General features: G+C 43.3%; 1 pseudogene; it reads left to right on the top strand.

Moving 5' to 3' along the window:
- Nucleotides 1-16,948, top strand: part of LOC115154750 (arf-GAP with SH3 domain, ANK repeat and PH domain-containing protein 1-like) — an 81,323-nt pseudogene that overhangs the window by 29,511 nt on the left and 34,864 nt on the right.

Below are 16,948 nucleotides of genomic sequence, written 5' to 3'. Positions count from 1 at the left end.
GTCCTAATGATGCTACTGTATGGAACCCTTATATAACAAACAGTTTGGAATTTCATTTGGAATGTTGATAAGCCATATTTCAGGTCATGTGGTGCTTTTTGAGCATTTGATAAATTGTTATGCCCGTTTTTATGCCAGCACTGTAAAAATGTCATAGTGTTCAGAAGGTTAGCTTCGGTCTCTGAAATGACTATAATTTACAGTATAACAATTGTGTTGTGTTTTGGTTACAAAGTTCAGTCTGTGATGCTATTGTAAATCCTTAACAATCCTCTCTCTCTCTTTCTCTCTCTCTCATTCTGTGTTTACAGGCTTTGGATCAGGACAGGACTGCGCTGCAGAAGGTGAAGAAATCAGTCAAGGCCATCTACAGCTCAGGCCAAGGTGAGAGAACGCTCTCTGTCAGTTTTCTAGGCTCATTAACCAGAGGGTTGCGCTTGTGGAAGACATTGAAAAGGGATGATCTCTATATAGACTGGTCTGGGTGAGTAATTATGCCCTCTTATGAAACTAAATATTTCAGAGTTTGAACCTTCTCTCCACATAGTCAGTTTTAGTTTGTTAGTGCCTTGAAGAGGGTCCCTTTCTGATCTGGCCCTGCTCAGGTATCCTGTCTGATTTTGGATACAGTTCAATCCCATATACAGCCCTGCAAATAGTCTGAGTAGCCTTTGACAAGATGTTCAGGAGTCTTATGGCTTGGGGGTAAAAGCTGTTTAGAAGCCTCTTGGACCTAGACTTGGCGTTCCAGTACCGCTTGCCATGCGGTAGCAGGGAGAGCAGTCTATGACTAGGGTGGCTGGACTCTTTGACAATTTTTAGGGCCTTCCTCTGACACCGCCTGGTATAGAGGTCCTGGATGGCAGGAAGCTTGGCCCCAGTGATGTACTGGGCCGTTCGCACTACCCTCTGTAGTGCCTTGCGGTCGGAGGCTGAGCAGTTGCCATACCAGGCAGTGATGCAACCAGTCAGGATGCTCTCGATGGTGCAGCTGTAGAACCTTTTGAGGATCTGAGGACCCATGCTAAATCTTTTCAGTCTCCTGAGGGGGAATAGGTTTTATCGTGCCCTCTTCACGACTGTCTTGGTGTGCTTGGACCATGTTAGTTTGTTGGTGATGTGGACACCAAGGAACTTGAAGCTCTCAACCTGCTCCACTGAAGCCACGTCGATGAGAATGAGGGCATGCTCGGTCCTCTTTTTCCTGTAGTCCACAATCATCTCCTTTGTCTTGATCACATTGAGGGAGAGGTTGTTGTCCTGGCACCACATGGCCAGGTCTCTGACCTCCTCCCTATAGGCTGTCTCATCGTTGTTGGTGATCAGGCCTACCACTGTTGTGTCATTGGCAAATTTAATGATGGTGTTGGAGTTGTGCCTGGCCGTGCAGTCATGAGTGAACAGGGAGTACAGGAGGGGACTGTGCATGCACCCCTGAGGGGCCCCTGTGTTGAGGATCAGCGTGGCGGATGTGTTGTTACTTACCCTTACCACCTGGGGGTGGCTCGTCAGAAAGTCCAGGATCCAGTTGCAGAGGGAGGTGTTTAGTCCCAGGGTCCTTAGCTTTTTGATGAGCTTTGAGGGCACTATGGTGTTGAATGCTGAGCTGTAGTCAATGAATAGCATTCTCACATAGGTGTTCCTTTTGTCCAGGTGTGAAAGGGCAGTGTGGAGTGCAATAGAGATTGCATCATCTGTGGATCTGTTGGGGCGGTATGCAAATTGGAGTGGGTCTAGGGTTTCTGGGATGATGGTGTTGATGTGAGCCATGTCCAGCCTTTCAAAGCACTTCATAGCTACAGACGTGAGTGCTATGGGTCGGTAGTCATTTAGGCAGGTTACCATAGTGTTCTTGGGCTCAGGGACTATGGTGGTCTGCTTAAAACATGTTGGTATTACTGACTCAGACAGCGAGAGGTTGAAAATGTCAGTGAAGGCACTTGCCAGTTGGTCACCGCATGCCCGGAGTACACGTCCTGGTAATCTGTCTGGCCCTGCGGCCTTGTGAATGTTGACCTGTTTAAAGGTCTTACTCACATTGGCTGCAGAGCGCGTGATCACACAGTCTTCCGGAAACAGCTGGTGCTCTCATGCATGTTTAAATGCTATTTGCCTCGTAGCGAGCATAGAAGTAGTTTAGCTTGTCTGGTAGACCCGTGTCACTGGGCAGCTCTCGGCTGTGTAGTACGTCAGAGCCGGTGTAGTTCAATTTGATCTTAGTCCTGTATTGACACTTTGCTGTTTGAGGGTTCGTCGGAGGGCATAGTGGGATTTCTTATAAGCTTCCGAGTCTCGCTCCTTGAAAGCGGCAGCTCTAGCCTTTAGCTCAGTGTGGATGCTGCCTGTAATCCATAGCTTCTGGTCTGGGTATGTACGTATGGTCACTGTGGGGACGACATCATCGATGCACTGATGTGGAGTTATTTTTCCTCTGGTTGCACATTAACATGCTGATAGAAAGTTGTGACAGATCCTGGTTTAGCTGTACTATAACAATGAATGGGAGTCTACCCCCATTGCATCATGCACCAATCATTTTTCCTAATGAAATGGCAGTCTACCAATGCCCCTCTTCAACCCATTCACCCACACCCAGTTAGCAAGATCTACCCCTTCATATTGAACTTTACAGAATGACAATCTGATTTAAGTTGTAAAAGTGATTAGAAACCACACTAAGCTGTTGCATTTGTAACCAGATGATGCAATGGCAAATGTCAACCTTTCAATGCTTGATCACAATTACCTGTCCCTGGCTGTGTCCTAAATGGCACCCTATTCCCTATGCACTACTTTGACCAGAGTCCTATGGACCCCTTTATATACTGCACTACTGAAGTAGTGCTTTATATAAGGAATAAGGTGCATTTTGGGATGCAAAACCTAGCAACACTACCCTTGTTATCAGTATTTCAAATTCAAACTAATATTAACTTGATTGTCTCCCTCTGTCTCCCTCTCCCAGACCATGTCCAGAATGAGGAGAACTATGCCCAGGCTCTGGATAAGTTTGGCAGCAATTTCATCAGCAGAGACAACCCTGACCTGGGAACAGCCTTCGTCAAGTTCTCCACCCTGACCAAGGAGCTGTCGACCCTGCTCAAGAACCTGGTGAGACACACGGGACTTTTTTACAGTTCAGTTACTCATGGCTGATAATGCCCAGAATATCCACCATTTAATTGACAAAGAGGTGACAGTGCCAACACCTTCACATGAGGGTTTCCCATCTTGGGATGGACTTGGGTACAGATGTCCTATCTTCATTTTATCACACTGTTGTCTCAGATCATTTATCCTTATCCTTATACTGGCCAGGACGTGACACACATGAGGGTTTCCCATCTTGGGATGGACTTGACTTGGGTACAGATGTCCTATCTTCATTTTATCACACTGTTGTCTCAGATCATTTTCGTGCGCAGCAGGATTGTAGTGTAATCAACGTTTAAAAAGGCTTCTGTAATTTCCACTTTAAAATGTCAGATTTATCTTAACAAAAAATGTGTCAACCACTTGAAAATGTACATTAATTATAATCAACATAATAATTCACATTTCCTGTTGCTGCAGGATTATTTTCCTGCTGTGAGAAGCTGATCAAATTATAAATGCACACCTGTGTGTGTGTAGGTTTGTGTGTGTCTGTGCTTGTGTGTTTGTGTACACATGATAGTGTTATATGTTATACCGAAACATTTACTAGATCATGAAAAATGGTTTGATACAAGAATTTGTGTTACTTTCAGTACTACTGTAAAATGTGTCTCACATCTGATATGGATCGAGAGGACCGAGTCTGTCTAGTATTTTGTCTGAATCTTTTCAAGAGGGCAATAAGTAGTAAGCTAGCCAGGCTACACTGACACAGCGGAAGCCACTCTTTAGAAGCAAGCGAGAGAGAGAAAATGCAGACAGCATGGCTTTTTCAAACCAAAACATCATACCTCCACACCCGCAGCTTGTTGACAAAACTGGCTCCAGAAGCAAACTTTGGAATACTTTGCTTACAGAGCAGATGATGAGAGCCAGCCCACTGAAACAACTATGCAAAAGGTGTTACAAAGCAGTGCAGTGCAAAGGAGATTTACTTCCAAAATGACATAAAAAAACGATTTTACACATGACATTTGCATTGTAGCCTAACGTTATTCTTCTAGCAACTAAATTCGAATAATGTTTTTGTGACAATGACATGAACATACAGTATATTCAGCATGACATTCATGTGAGCATTATAATATGATTACAACCCAAAAGTAATGCAAAATGCACTCATAACTTAGCTACGACAGCAATATATTTAGACTACTTTGCATTTATCTGGGCTTGCTAGCAGTAGCCCAGCCAGCCCTTGGGTCATCACTAGTTACCGCAGCCACAAAGTCATCATTTCTACAATTTATCTTCTTACAATCTGATTTGAAACCTAACCTTAATAACCACAATGCTAACCTTATGCCTAACCCTAACCTTGAATTAAAACCAAAAAGCAAATTTTTGTTTTCATTTTGAATTTGTGGCTGTGGTAAATCGTGACAACCCAGGGTTAGTTATTAAAATATTTAACCCGGCCCTGGGTGGAGCGTTGCACCCTGGGAGTTGAAATGCACTCTGGGAATCGTAGTAGGCGGTGTAAAATGTATTGTATTTCAATGAAATGAGCATCAAAAGTTTTTTGTTGTTGTTTTGGAACAAAATTATTCATTTAACACCTTAAATTATTTAGCTGTAATGAATAGTGAATCATAGGTCTAATGAATGTAATTTGACCCAATATTATGGCCATAGATGAGCAAATGAACCCTGATATGTATCAAATAAAAAATATAAACAGTTTAGATGTAATTATAAAATTACATCTAAACTAAGAGTCTCAGGTATGGTTTCGCATAAGGAAAATTGCAGATATTCAAGATATGGTGTTTTATTTTTTTAAGAAATTTAATACAGAATAGAAGTTATTCTATTTGTTATTTCAGTTGTTCTACCATTTTTCAACATATTGTTCAATGTTTGGTATCTGTATCGAAGTCAAAATTCTGGTATCGTGACAACAATAATGCACGAACGAGCGAGCACGCACGCCGAGCATGTACAGTTGAAGTCGGAAGTTTACATACACTGAGGTTGGAGTCATTAAAACTTTTTTTCAACCACTCCACAAATTTCTTGTTAACAAACTATAGTTTTGGCAAGTTGGTTAGGACATCTACTTTGTGCATGACACAAGTAATTTTTCCAACAATTGTTTACAGACAGATTATTTCACTTATAATTCGCTGTATCTCAATTCCAGTGGGTCAGATGTTTACATACACTAAGTTGACTGTGCCTTTTAAACAGCTTGGAAAATTCCTGAAAATGATGTCATGGCTTTAGAAGCTTCTGATAGGCTAATTGACATAATTTGAGTCAATTGGAGGTGTACCTGTGGATGTATTTCAAGACCTACCTTCAAACTCAGTGCCTCTTTGCTTGACATCAAAATAAATCAGCCAAGACCTCAGAAAAAAAATGTCTGGTTCATCCTTGGGAGCAATTTCCAAACTCCTGAATGTAACACGTTCATCTGTACAAACAATAGTATGCAAGTATAAACACCATGGGACCACGCAGCCGTCACACCGCTAAGGAAGGAGACGCCTTTTGTCTCCTAGAGATGAACTTACTTTGGTGCGAAAAGTACAAATCAATCCCAGAACAACAGCAAAGGACCTTGTGAAGATGCTGGAGGAAACAGGTACAAAAGTATCGGTATCCACAGTAAAACGAGTCCTATATCGACTTAACCTGAAAGGCCGCTCAGCAAGGAAGAAGCCGCTGCTCCAAAACGGCCATAAAAAAGCCAGACTACGGTTTGCAACTGCACATGGGGACAAAGATCGTACCTTTTTGAGAAATGTCCTCTGGTCTGATGAAACAAAAATATAACTGTTTGGCCATAATGACCATCGTTATGTTTGGAGGAAAAAGGGGGAGGCTTGCAAGCCGAAGAACACCATCCCAACCGTGAAGCACGGGGTTGGCAGCATCATGTTGTGGGCGTGCTTTGCTGCAGAAGGGACTGGTGCACTTCACAAAATGGATGGCATCATGAGGGAGGAACATTATGTGGATATATTGAAGCAACATCTCAACACATCAGTCAGGAAGTTAAAGCTTGGTCGCAAATGGGTCTTCCAAATGGACAATGACCCCAAGCATACTTCCAAAGTTGTGGCAAAATGGCTTAAGGACAACAAAGTCAAGGTATTGGAGTGGCCATCACAAAGCCCTGACCTCAATCCTATAGTACATTTGTGGGCAGAACTGAAAAAGCGTGTGTGAGCAAGGAGGCCTACAAACCTGACTAAGTTACACCAGCTCTGTCAGGAGGAATGGGCCAAAATTCACCCAACTTATTGTGGGAAGCTTGTGGAACGCTACCCGAAACGTTTGACCCAAGTTAAACAATTTATAGGCAATGCTACCAAATACTAATTGAGTGTATGTAAACTTCTGACCCACTGGGAATGTGATGAAAGAAATAAAAGCTGAAATAAATCATTCTCTCTACTATTATTCTGACATTTCACATTTTTTAAATAAAGTGGTGATCCTAACTGACCTAAGACAGGGAATTTTTACTCTGATTAAATGTCAGGAATTGTGAAAAACTGAGTTTAAATGTTTTTGGCTAAGGTGTATGTAAACTTCCGACTTCAACTGTATGTCTTCATTACAGGTGGCTGCAATAGTTTCAAATTCCACTGAATATTCCAAGCTATTATCAAGCTATTTTTTGTTGTTGTTTAAATAGACCACCCTGACAAAACCGTCCTCACAATCACCTCAATATAGGTGACTGCTGCTTCATCTTTCTCTTACGTTCTTTTTTCACTAGTCTGCTCTCATCTCTCTGCCGTAGATTTCCCGATATTTGTTTTGAAAAATGTGTCCAGTTGGAATCCTGTGTGTGTGAGTGATTGTTGTTGGAAGAAGAGGCCGTCCCTCGCTCTCTACCTGTGTGGCTAGCAGTGAGATTAGTGTACGTGTGTGTGAATGTGAGTGTGGGGGAGTGTCTGTGTATGTGGCTGTGAGCGTGTGTGTGTGTGTGTGTGTGTGTGTGTTTGTGTGTGTGTGTGTGCGTGTGTAAGAGCGCTCCCCTGGAACCCTCCTAAATCAGCCACCTGTTGGCACTGCCCGGGGAGGTGGTATACATGTTGCCTGTAACAGTGGTGAAAGGACAAGCATCTCTTGACATTCCTTATATCGATGCTAAGTGAAGACATATTGCTCTGTATCCCTTACTCTCTCTCTGTCTCTCACTTTATTACACAGATACACTTCTGTGCATGAGATATTTCTAAGACATACATTTGCCTTTATACATTCTTGTGTATCAACCATTTAGTGTATGTGTGTGGTCTGTGTCGGTCTCACATATGTAGTTAGATACTGAATTCTTGCATCGCTCACTTAGAACGCTGGCAAGCGACGCTACCCATATTCATAACCAAGGACAGATGCCCACTGATCTATATTCAGACATACAGTTCCTTCAGAAAGTATTCAGCCCGAAATTGAGCTCAGGTGCATCCTGTTTCCGTTGATCAGCCTTGAGATGTTTCTACAACTTGATTGGAGTCCACCTGTGGTAAATTCAATTGATTGGACATGATTTGAAAAGGCACACAACTGTCTATATAAGGTCCCACAGTTGACAGTGCATGTCAGAGTAAAAACCAAGCCATGAGGTCGAAGGAATTGTCCGTAGAGCTCCAAGACAGGATTGTGCTGAGGCACAGATCTGGGAAAGGGTATCAAAAAATGTCTGCAGCATTGAAGGTCCCCAAGAACACAGTGGCCTCCATCATTCTTTTTTCTTCTTCAAATCAAATCAAATCAAATTGTATTTGTCACATACACATGGTTAGCAGATGTTAATGTGAGTGTAGCAAAATGCTTGTGCTTCTAGTTCCGACAATGCAGTAATATCCAACGAGTAATCTAACCTAACAATTTCACAACAATTACCTTATACACACAAGTGTAAAGGAATGAATAAGAATATGTACATGAAAAAATATATGAATGAGTGATGGTATAGAATGGCATAGGCAAGATGCAGTGGATGGTATAGAGTACAGTATATACATATGAGATGAGTTCTTAAGGATATGTAAACATATAAAAGTGGCATTGTTTAAAGTGGCTAGTGATACATTACATCAAGATGGCAAGATGCAGTAGATGGTATAGAGTACAGTATATACATATGAGATGAGTAATGTAGGGTATGTAAACATATAAAAGTGGCATTGTTTAAAGTGGCTAGTGTTACATTACATCGAGATGGCAAGAGGCAGTAGATGGTATAGAGTATAGTATATACATATGAGATGAGTAATGTAGGGTATGTAAACATTATATGAAGTGGCATTGTTTAAAGTGACTAGCGATACATTTATATACATTTTTGTATTATTAAAGTGGCTAGAGATTTGAGTCAGTATGTTGGCAGCAGCCACTCAATGTTAGTGATGGCTGTTTAACAGTCTGATGGCCTTGAGATAGAAGCTATTTTTCAGTCTCTCGGTCCCTGCTTTGATGCACCTGTACTGACCTCGCCTTCTGGATGATAGCGGGGTGAACAGGCAGTGGCTCGGGTGGTTGTTGTCCTTGATGATCTTTTTGGCCTTCCTGTGACATCGGGTGGTGTAGGTGTCCTGGAGGGCAGGTAGTTTGCCCGCGGTGATGCGTTGTGCAGACCTCCCTACCCTCGGGAGAGCCTTGTGGTTGTGGGTGGAGCAGTTGCCGTACCAGGCGGTGATACAGCCCGACAGGATGCTCTCAATTGTGCATCTGTAAAAGTTTGTGAGTGTTTTTGGTGACAAGCCAAATTTCTTCAGCCTTCTGAGGTTGAAGAGGCGCTGCGCCTTCTTCACCACGCTGTCTGTGTGGTTGGACCATTTCAGTTTGTCCGTGATGTGTACACCGAGGAACTTGAAACTTTCTACCCTCTCCACGACTGTCCCATCGATGTGGATAGGGGGTTGCTCCCTCTGCTGTTTCCTGAAGTCCACGATCATCTCCTTTGTTTTGTTGACGTTGAGTGTGAGGTTATTTTCCTGACACCACACTACGAGGGCCCTCACCTCCTCCTTGTAGGCCGTCTCGTTGTTGTTGGTAATCAAGCCAACCACTGTAGTGTCATCTGCAAACTTTATGATTGAGTTGGAGGCGTGCATGGCCACGCAGTCGTGGGTGAACAGGGAGTACAGGAAAGGGCTGAGAACACACCCTTGTGGGGCCCCAGTGTTGAGGATCAGCGGGGTGGAGATGTTGTTACCTACCCTCACCACCTGGGGGCTGCCCGTCAGGAAGTCCAGGACCCAGTTGCTCAGGGCGGGGTCGAGACCCAGGGTCTCGAGCATAATGACGAGTTTGGAGGGTACTATGGTGTTAAATGCTGTGCTGTAGTCGATGAACATCATTCTCACATAGGTATTCCCCTTGTCCAGATGGGTTTAGTGCAGTGTGCAGTGTGATTGCGATTGTGTCGTCTGTGGACCTATTGGGGCAGTAAGCAAATTGGAGTGGGTCTAGGGTGTCAGGTAGGGTGGAGGTGATATGGTGACTAGTCTTGACTAGTCTCTCAAAGCACTTCATGATGACGGAAGTGAGTGCTACGGGGCGGTAGTCATTTAGCTCAGTTACCTTAGCTTTCTTGGGAACAGGAACAATGGTGGCCCTCTTGAAGCATGTGGGGACAGCAGACTGGGATAAGGATTGATTGAATATGTCAGTAAACACACCAGCCAGCTGGTCTGCACATGTTCTGAGGATGTGGCTGGGGATGCCGTCTGGGCCTGCAGCCTTGCGAGGGTTGACACATTTAAATGTTTTGCGTCGGCTGCAGTGAAGGAGAGCCCGCAGGTTTTGGTAGCGGGCCGTGTCAATGGCGCTGTATTGTCCTCAGTGGCAAAGAAGTTGTTTTATTCTGTCTGGGAGCAAGACATCCTGGTCCGCGACGGGGCTAGTTTTCCTTTTATAGTCCGTGATTGACTGTAGACCCTGCCACATACCTCTCGTGTCTGAGCCGTTGAATTGCAACTCTACTTTTTTTCTATACTGACGCTTAGCTTGTTTGATTGCCTTGCAGAGGGAATAGCTGCACTGTTTGTATTCGGTCATGTTTCCGGTCACCTTGCCCTTCTTAAATGGAAGAAGTTTGGAAACACCAAGAATCTTCCTAGAGCTGGTCGCCCGGCCAAACTGAGCAATCGGGGGAGAAGAGCCTTGGTCAGGGAGGTGAGATTTCCTCTGTGGAGATGGGAGAACCTTCCAGAAGGACAACCATCTCTGCAGCACTCCACCAGTCAGGCCTTCATGGTAAAGTGGCCAGACGGAAGCCACTCCTCAGTAAAAGGCACATGACAGCCCGCTTGGAGTTTGCCAAAAGTCACCTAAAGACTCTTAGACCATGAGAAACAAGATTCTCTGGTCTGATGAAACCAAGATTGAACTCTTTGGCCTGAATGCGGAAGGGACTGGGAGACTAGTCAGGATCGAGGGAAAGATGAACGGAGCAAAGTACAGAGAGATCCTTGATGAAAACCTGCTTCAGAGCATTCAGGACCTCAGACTGGGGCAAAGGTTCACCTTCCAACAGGACAATGACCCTAAGCACACAGCCAAGACAATGCAGGAGTGGCTTCGGGACAAGTATCTAAATGTCCTTGAGTGGCCCAGCCAGAGCCCGGACTTGAACCCGGTCGAACATCTCTGGAGAAACCTGGAAATATCTGTGCAGCAATGCTCCCCATCTAACCTGACAGAGCTTGAGAGGATCTACAGAGAAGAATGGGAGAAACTCCCCAAATACAGGTGTGCCAAGCTTGTTGCGTCAAATCGCAAAGACTCGATTCTGTAATCGCTGCCAAAGGTGCTTCAACAAAGTACTGAGTAAAGAGTCTGAATAATTATGTAAAATGTTTAAAAACCTGTTTTTGCTTTGTCATTATGGGGTATTGTGTATAGATTGATGAGGGGGAAAAAGTATTTAATCAATTTTAGAATAAGACCTTAATGTTACAAAATGTGGAAAAAGTAAAGGGGTCTGAATACTTTACAAATGCACTGTAGTTGTCATTTGAGTGTTTATTGAATATATCCTTTTGATAAGTGCTCCCCAAGGGCTGGTGTCAGTGTGTACTACTATTGGTAAAAGTATTGATACATCACCATTGGTTATTGACGTTGCTATTATTCTGGCGGACATTTTGCTCTCTCTCTCTCTCTTTCTCTCTCTCTCTCTCTCTCTCTTTCCCTCACTCTCTCTCTTTCTCTCACTCTCTCTCTCTCTCTTTCCCTCACTCTCTCTCTTTCTCTCTCTCTCTCTCTCTCTCTCTCTCTCTCTCTCTCTCTCTCTCTCTTTCTCTATGTATGGAGTAAACTCTCTATATGCTGACACTAGTTTGTGGTATTTACCACCCATAAATAAGGGGCCTCTCTCTGGAGAGCAGAGTGAGAGGAAGGAGACCACCCTGTTGGTCTGCTAGAGTAGTGAGTAGTGGGGTTGGGCCCAGGTTTCAGGCCAGTCTAAGTAGTATCCATCCACTCCAAAAAGTGAGACATCCCAAATGGCACCCAATTCTCTTTATAGTGCACTACTTTTGACCAGGGCCCATAGAACCCCCATAGAGCTCTGGTCAAAAGTAGTGCACTATATAGGACATAGGGTGTCATTTGGGATGCAGGCAGACAGACCATGGCCAGCTCTAATAGTAGAGCAGCAGCCAATAAGTAGGTGATTGATTTAGACATTGGGTCTTTGCAACGGAGGCACTTAAGCAACACATTAGTGGCCATTAAGTGTTGTTTGTTTCCCGGACCGGATGGGACTTGGCACTGACCATCACAGGCCCAAATGGAATAAATGCTCAGGAATATTGACCTGCATTGATCAATGTGGTTACAGCGCTGTTAGCAAATGGTAGTCAAATTGCTTTTGCTGATTCCTAAATTGCTTAGCACACTTTAAGAGTCTAAAATGTTTTTGCTGGTTCCTAAATAGCCAAGATTGAGTTCACCCCTAAACTGAAGATAATACTGTCAAGGTTTCTTCGGGCCATCACAAGTATTTGTTGATGTACTCCAGATGAAAGCTGAAAGAGTAGCCATCCTGACTCTTGCCCTGGTGACCGAGTTACTGAACAACTCTCTCTCCCACTCTCTCTCTTTCTCTTTCTCATCCTAACCCTTTTCTCTCTCTCTCTATCTCTCTCGCTCTCTATCTCTTCAGCTCCAGAGCATGAGCCATAATGTGATCTTCACCCTGGACTCGCTGTTGAAGGGGGACCTGAAAGGCGTGAAAGGGGTAAGATTTACAATAAAGACTCTCCTTTCCTTGCTCTCTCCCTCACTCCCGCTCGCTTTCTCTGCCTTACCTCCTAGGGGAGGACCTAGCACTGGAGCCCACTCAGAGTCCACTTAGCAGATCTGTCGATTCATGTGTGCGTGTATGTTAGTGATGGCTGTTCCTGCATCATAGCTTGTTCTTCTTCATCTTCTTTTTAAATTGTGAGCCAATTTGTTTTCAGCACTTTTTTATTTCCATGACTGATCATGACTCTCTCTTGTCACGGACATACACTGAGTATACAAAACATTAAGAACACCTGCACTTTCCATGACATAGACTGACCAGGTAAATCCATGTGAAAGCTATGGTCCCTTACTGATGTCACTTGTTAAATCCACTTCAATCAGTGTAGATGAAGGGGAGGAGACAGGTTAAAGAAGGATTTCTAAGCCTTGAGGCAATTGAGACATGGATTGTTCAGAGGCTCAAACAAAATATTTAAGGGTCTTTGAACTGGATATGTTAGTAGGTGCCAGGTGCACCAGTTTGTGTCAAGAACTGCAACGCTGCTGAAGAACTGCAACGCTGCTGGGTTTTTCACACTCAACAGTTTTCCGTGGACATCCAGCCAATTTGACACAACTGTTGGAAGCATTGGAGTCAACATGGGCCATCATCCTTGTGGAACACTTTCAACATCTTGAGTCCATGCCCGACAAATTGAGGCTGTTGTGAGGTCAACTCAATATTAAGAAGGTGTTCCTAATGTTTAGTACACTCAATGTATATGGTGAGATATATGTTTGGAACATGGAATCGCAGTAAAATCACAGCATTGAATCGCAACACATATTGAATTGTGTTAATCACAATACATACCGTATCGGCATCTAAGTATCATGATAATAACTCATCATGAGGTCCCTGGCAATTCCCAGCCATAGTGTGGTGCGTGTGCCCGTGCGTGTATGTGTGTGTTTTAGAGAGACAGAGTGGGTGTGTGTGAGAGTGTGCTTGCATTTGAGAGAGTGAAAGAGAGAGGTGGAGAAGGGGAGGGTATGGACTAGTGGGCCTGACTGTTTAAAAGATCACACTGTAAATCTTCTCGTAAACAGTGTCCTTGTGTTGTGCCTGAAGGCGAGCGCCACTAATAAAGGGGTCATGAACCCGTGAGGTTGGAAACATTGGAAACATGGAGTGGTAGTGGGTTTCCAGAACATAAATTGTGAGGATGAGGCCTTGGCTCCAGTGGTGGTGTCGGCCTGTGTTGGAGAGAGAGTTAACACTGCGCTGTGGGATTCCAGATTGACCTCATTACTGCTGTTTACTCATACTCTGTCCTATTTCTTTCAGGACATAAAGAAGCCCTTTGACAAAGCCTGGAAGGATTATGAAGCTAAATTGTAAGTGTGTTAATAATAAATGTCTACATTAGGGATTAAAATTGGTAACCAGACTCTCCCGGGAATACTCTTCACATTTCCCGAGAAAATGTAATGACAAGACCCGGGAAATAAACAAAAAAATACCCCAAATGTCGCACTAAAGCAACTCCACAACATACAAAACATGCACGGAAACAGATAAGCAAAAAATAAAATAGCACATTATCCATAAAGGTTGTCGCATGGAAGCCTTTAGCCTAGCATATTTACTTCACACAAAGTCGCCATTAATTCAAAGCACACGCATAATTGACACCGACGGACTGCACATGCGACCAGAATGCAGTTAATAAACCCTATTGGAAACCCCTGCAGTATAGCCTATAAAATAGCGAGCTGTCATTGTGAGTTTTTAGACAGTCACACATTTGATAGGCCTATGCACAATTCACTACATAGGCATCTTTGTCACAGAGAGGCATGCGGGAAAATTCTATCTTCTCCTGTCCTAGAGCCTGGGTTATTTTCCTATCAGGTATCAATCCCACTGAAACCCCAAATCCTAACTCCTGTTTTGCATGAACATTTTTAACTTTATTCTGTAATCCATAGGTTGCAATGCATTATCAAAGCATGTCTCTCACCTATACATGTCAAAATATCGCCGCTATAACATTTTCCCCGCTTCTCTGCGCTGTAGGCCAACTTGGTTCCCGTATGAGATTATTGGTAAAGAATGTGTGATCAACAAATATTATGAGAGTAGATATGGATCTTTTTTTAACAGAGTCTGTTCTTGTTAAAATACCGTTAACTATTTCCACTCTCTTCTGCCAGTTATTCAAGAGCTGATCTGCTATCTGTATAATCATCAGCTATATAGATTTTGCCAAATATAGGAGATATTCTGTCATTCGTTGAAGGAGGTTATCTAGGAAGTTTAGCAACTTTGGTCATTTAACTGCCGTTACAAAGTTTGTCTGATTCGACAACGCTATACGAGCGCGTTCTGTGTCGAGATAGCCTACTGCCGAACTGCACTGAATTGAGGAACGTGAAAACGCTCCGAATTTATGGACGCCCTGTTTCGCAAATTCACACCGTCATTGGCGATCAAGATAGTTACTCTATCATTATTAAATATCAGTTTTATTTGTTACATTGTGGCACAGCCAAGCCGACAAGGTGGTGCAGCACCCCTCTTATTTGGAGAGAACTCTGGAATAGTGACCATATCTTGGTTTTAAACAATTTAAATGGAGACTTCTGATTTTTGCAAAATTTCCCAGGATTCACAAGATAAATATGAATTATTACTGGTATTGAAACTTAGTGGATTTTGTGGAAAATATTGATCCCGAGTGTAGATGTACATGTGTTGGGATACCTGGGGTTTGCACTATATATGGTTATGTCTTCTACAGTTGTTTATGGTGTCATGACAATGTCAGAACGGAGGGACTGTATATCACACAGCGCAACATCATCATTTAACTGGAATGTTCCACCCTGTGAAAACTCTACTTCTTCCGGAGAATTCCATCTGATTTAAAGAGTTGTCATGGACTTAAACACTGTCTGTTGGTCTGTCTGGTTTCTCTAACACGGTCGGTCGGTTTGTCTGTCTGTCTGTCTGTCTGTCTGTCTGTCTTTCTGTCTGTCTGTTTGATTTCAGTACAAAGATCGAGAAGGAAAAGAGGGAGCATGCCAAGCAGCATGGGATGATTCGCACGGAGATAACAGGCGCGGAGATCGCTGAGGAGATGGAGAAGGAACGCCGTCTCTTCCAACTCCAGATGTGTGAGGTAGTAGTGGACACTGGTTACAGACTAGTGGGCACTGATTAGGCACAAACTGGGCACTGACTGAGATATACAGTATGTAGCTTTCTGTAAACCAATGCTTGTGAGTGAGCTGTATCCCTCTAGAGCAGTGGTATTCAGAGTTGGGGTCGCAACCCCACTAAAATTGCAGTGGGGCCACCAAATATATATATATATATTATTAATTTGTATTTATTTTTTAAACACTATATATAGTTGAAGTCGGAAGTTTACATACACCTTAGCCAAATACATTTAAACTCAGTTTTTCACAAGTCCTGACATTTAATCCAAGTAAAAATTCCCTGTCTTAGGTCAGTTAGGATCACCACTTTATTTTAAAAATGCGAAATGTCAGAATAATAGTAGAGAGAATTATTTATTTCAGCTTTTATTTCTTTCATCACATTCCGAATGGGTCAGAAGTTTACATACACTCAATTAGTATTTGGTAGCATTGCCTTTAAATTGTTTAAATTGGGTCAAACATTTTGGGTAGCCTTCCACAAGCTTCCCACAATAAGTTGGGTGAATTTTGGCCCATTCCTCCTGACAGAGCTGGTGTAACTGAGTCAGGTTTGTAGGCCTCCTTGCTCGCACACGCTTTTTCAGTTCTGTCCACAAATTTTCTATAGGATTGAGGTCAGGGCTTTGTGATGTCCACATTTTTTTCTGAGGTCTTGGCTGATTTCTTTTGATTTTCCCATGATGTCAAGCAAAGAGGCACAGAGTTTGAAGGTAGGCCTTGAAATACAGTGAGGGAAAAAAGATTTTGTACGTTTGTCCACTGACAAAGAAATTATCAGTCAATAAATTTAATGGTAGGTTTATTTGAACAGTGAGAGACAGAATAACAACAAAAAATTCCAGAAAAACGCATGTCAAAAATGTTATAAAATGATTTGCATTTTAATGAGGGAAATAAGTATTTGACCCCTCTGCAAAACATGACTTAGTACTTGGTGGCAAAACCCTTGTTGGCAATCACAGAGGTCAGACGTTTCTTGTAGTTGGCCACCAGGTTTGCACACATCTCAGGAGGGATTTTGTCCCACTCCTCTTTGCGGATCTTCTCCAAGTCATTCAGGTTTCGAGGTTGACGTTTGGCAACTCGAACCTTCAGCTCCCTCCACAGATTTTCTATGGGATTAAGGTCTGGAGACTGGCTAGGCCACTCCAGGACCTTAATATGCTTCTTCTTGAGCCAGTCCTTTGTTGCCTTGGCCGGGTGTTTTGGGTCATTGTCATGCTGGAATACCCATCCACAACCCATTTTCAATGCCCAGGCTGAGGGAAGGAGGTTCTCACCCAAGATTTGATGGTACATGGCCCCATTCATCGTCCCTTTGATGCGGTGAAGTTGTCCTGTCCTCTTAGCAGAAAAACACCCC

This window comes from Salmo trutta, chromosome 2 (assembly GCF_901001165.1).
Source record: "Salmo trutta chromosome 2, fSalTru1.1, whole genome shotgun sequence".
NCBI classification, from domain to species: domain Eukaryota; kingdom Metazoa; phylum Chordata; class Actinopteri; order Salmoniformes; family Salmonidae; genus Salmo; species Salmo trutta.
This window is presented reverse-complemented; position numbering and strand designations above follow the sequence as displayed.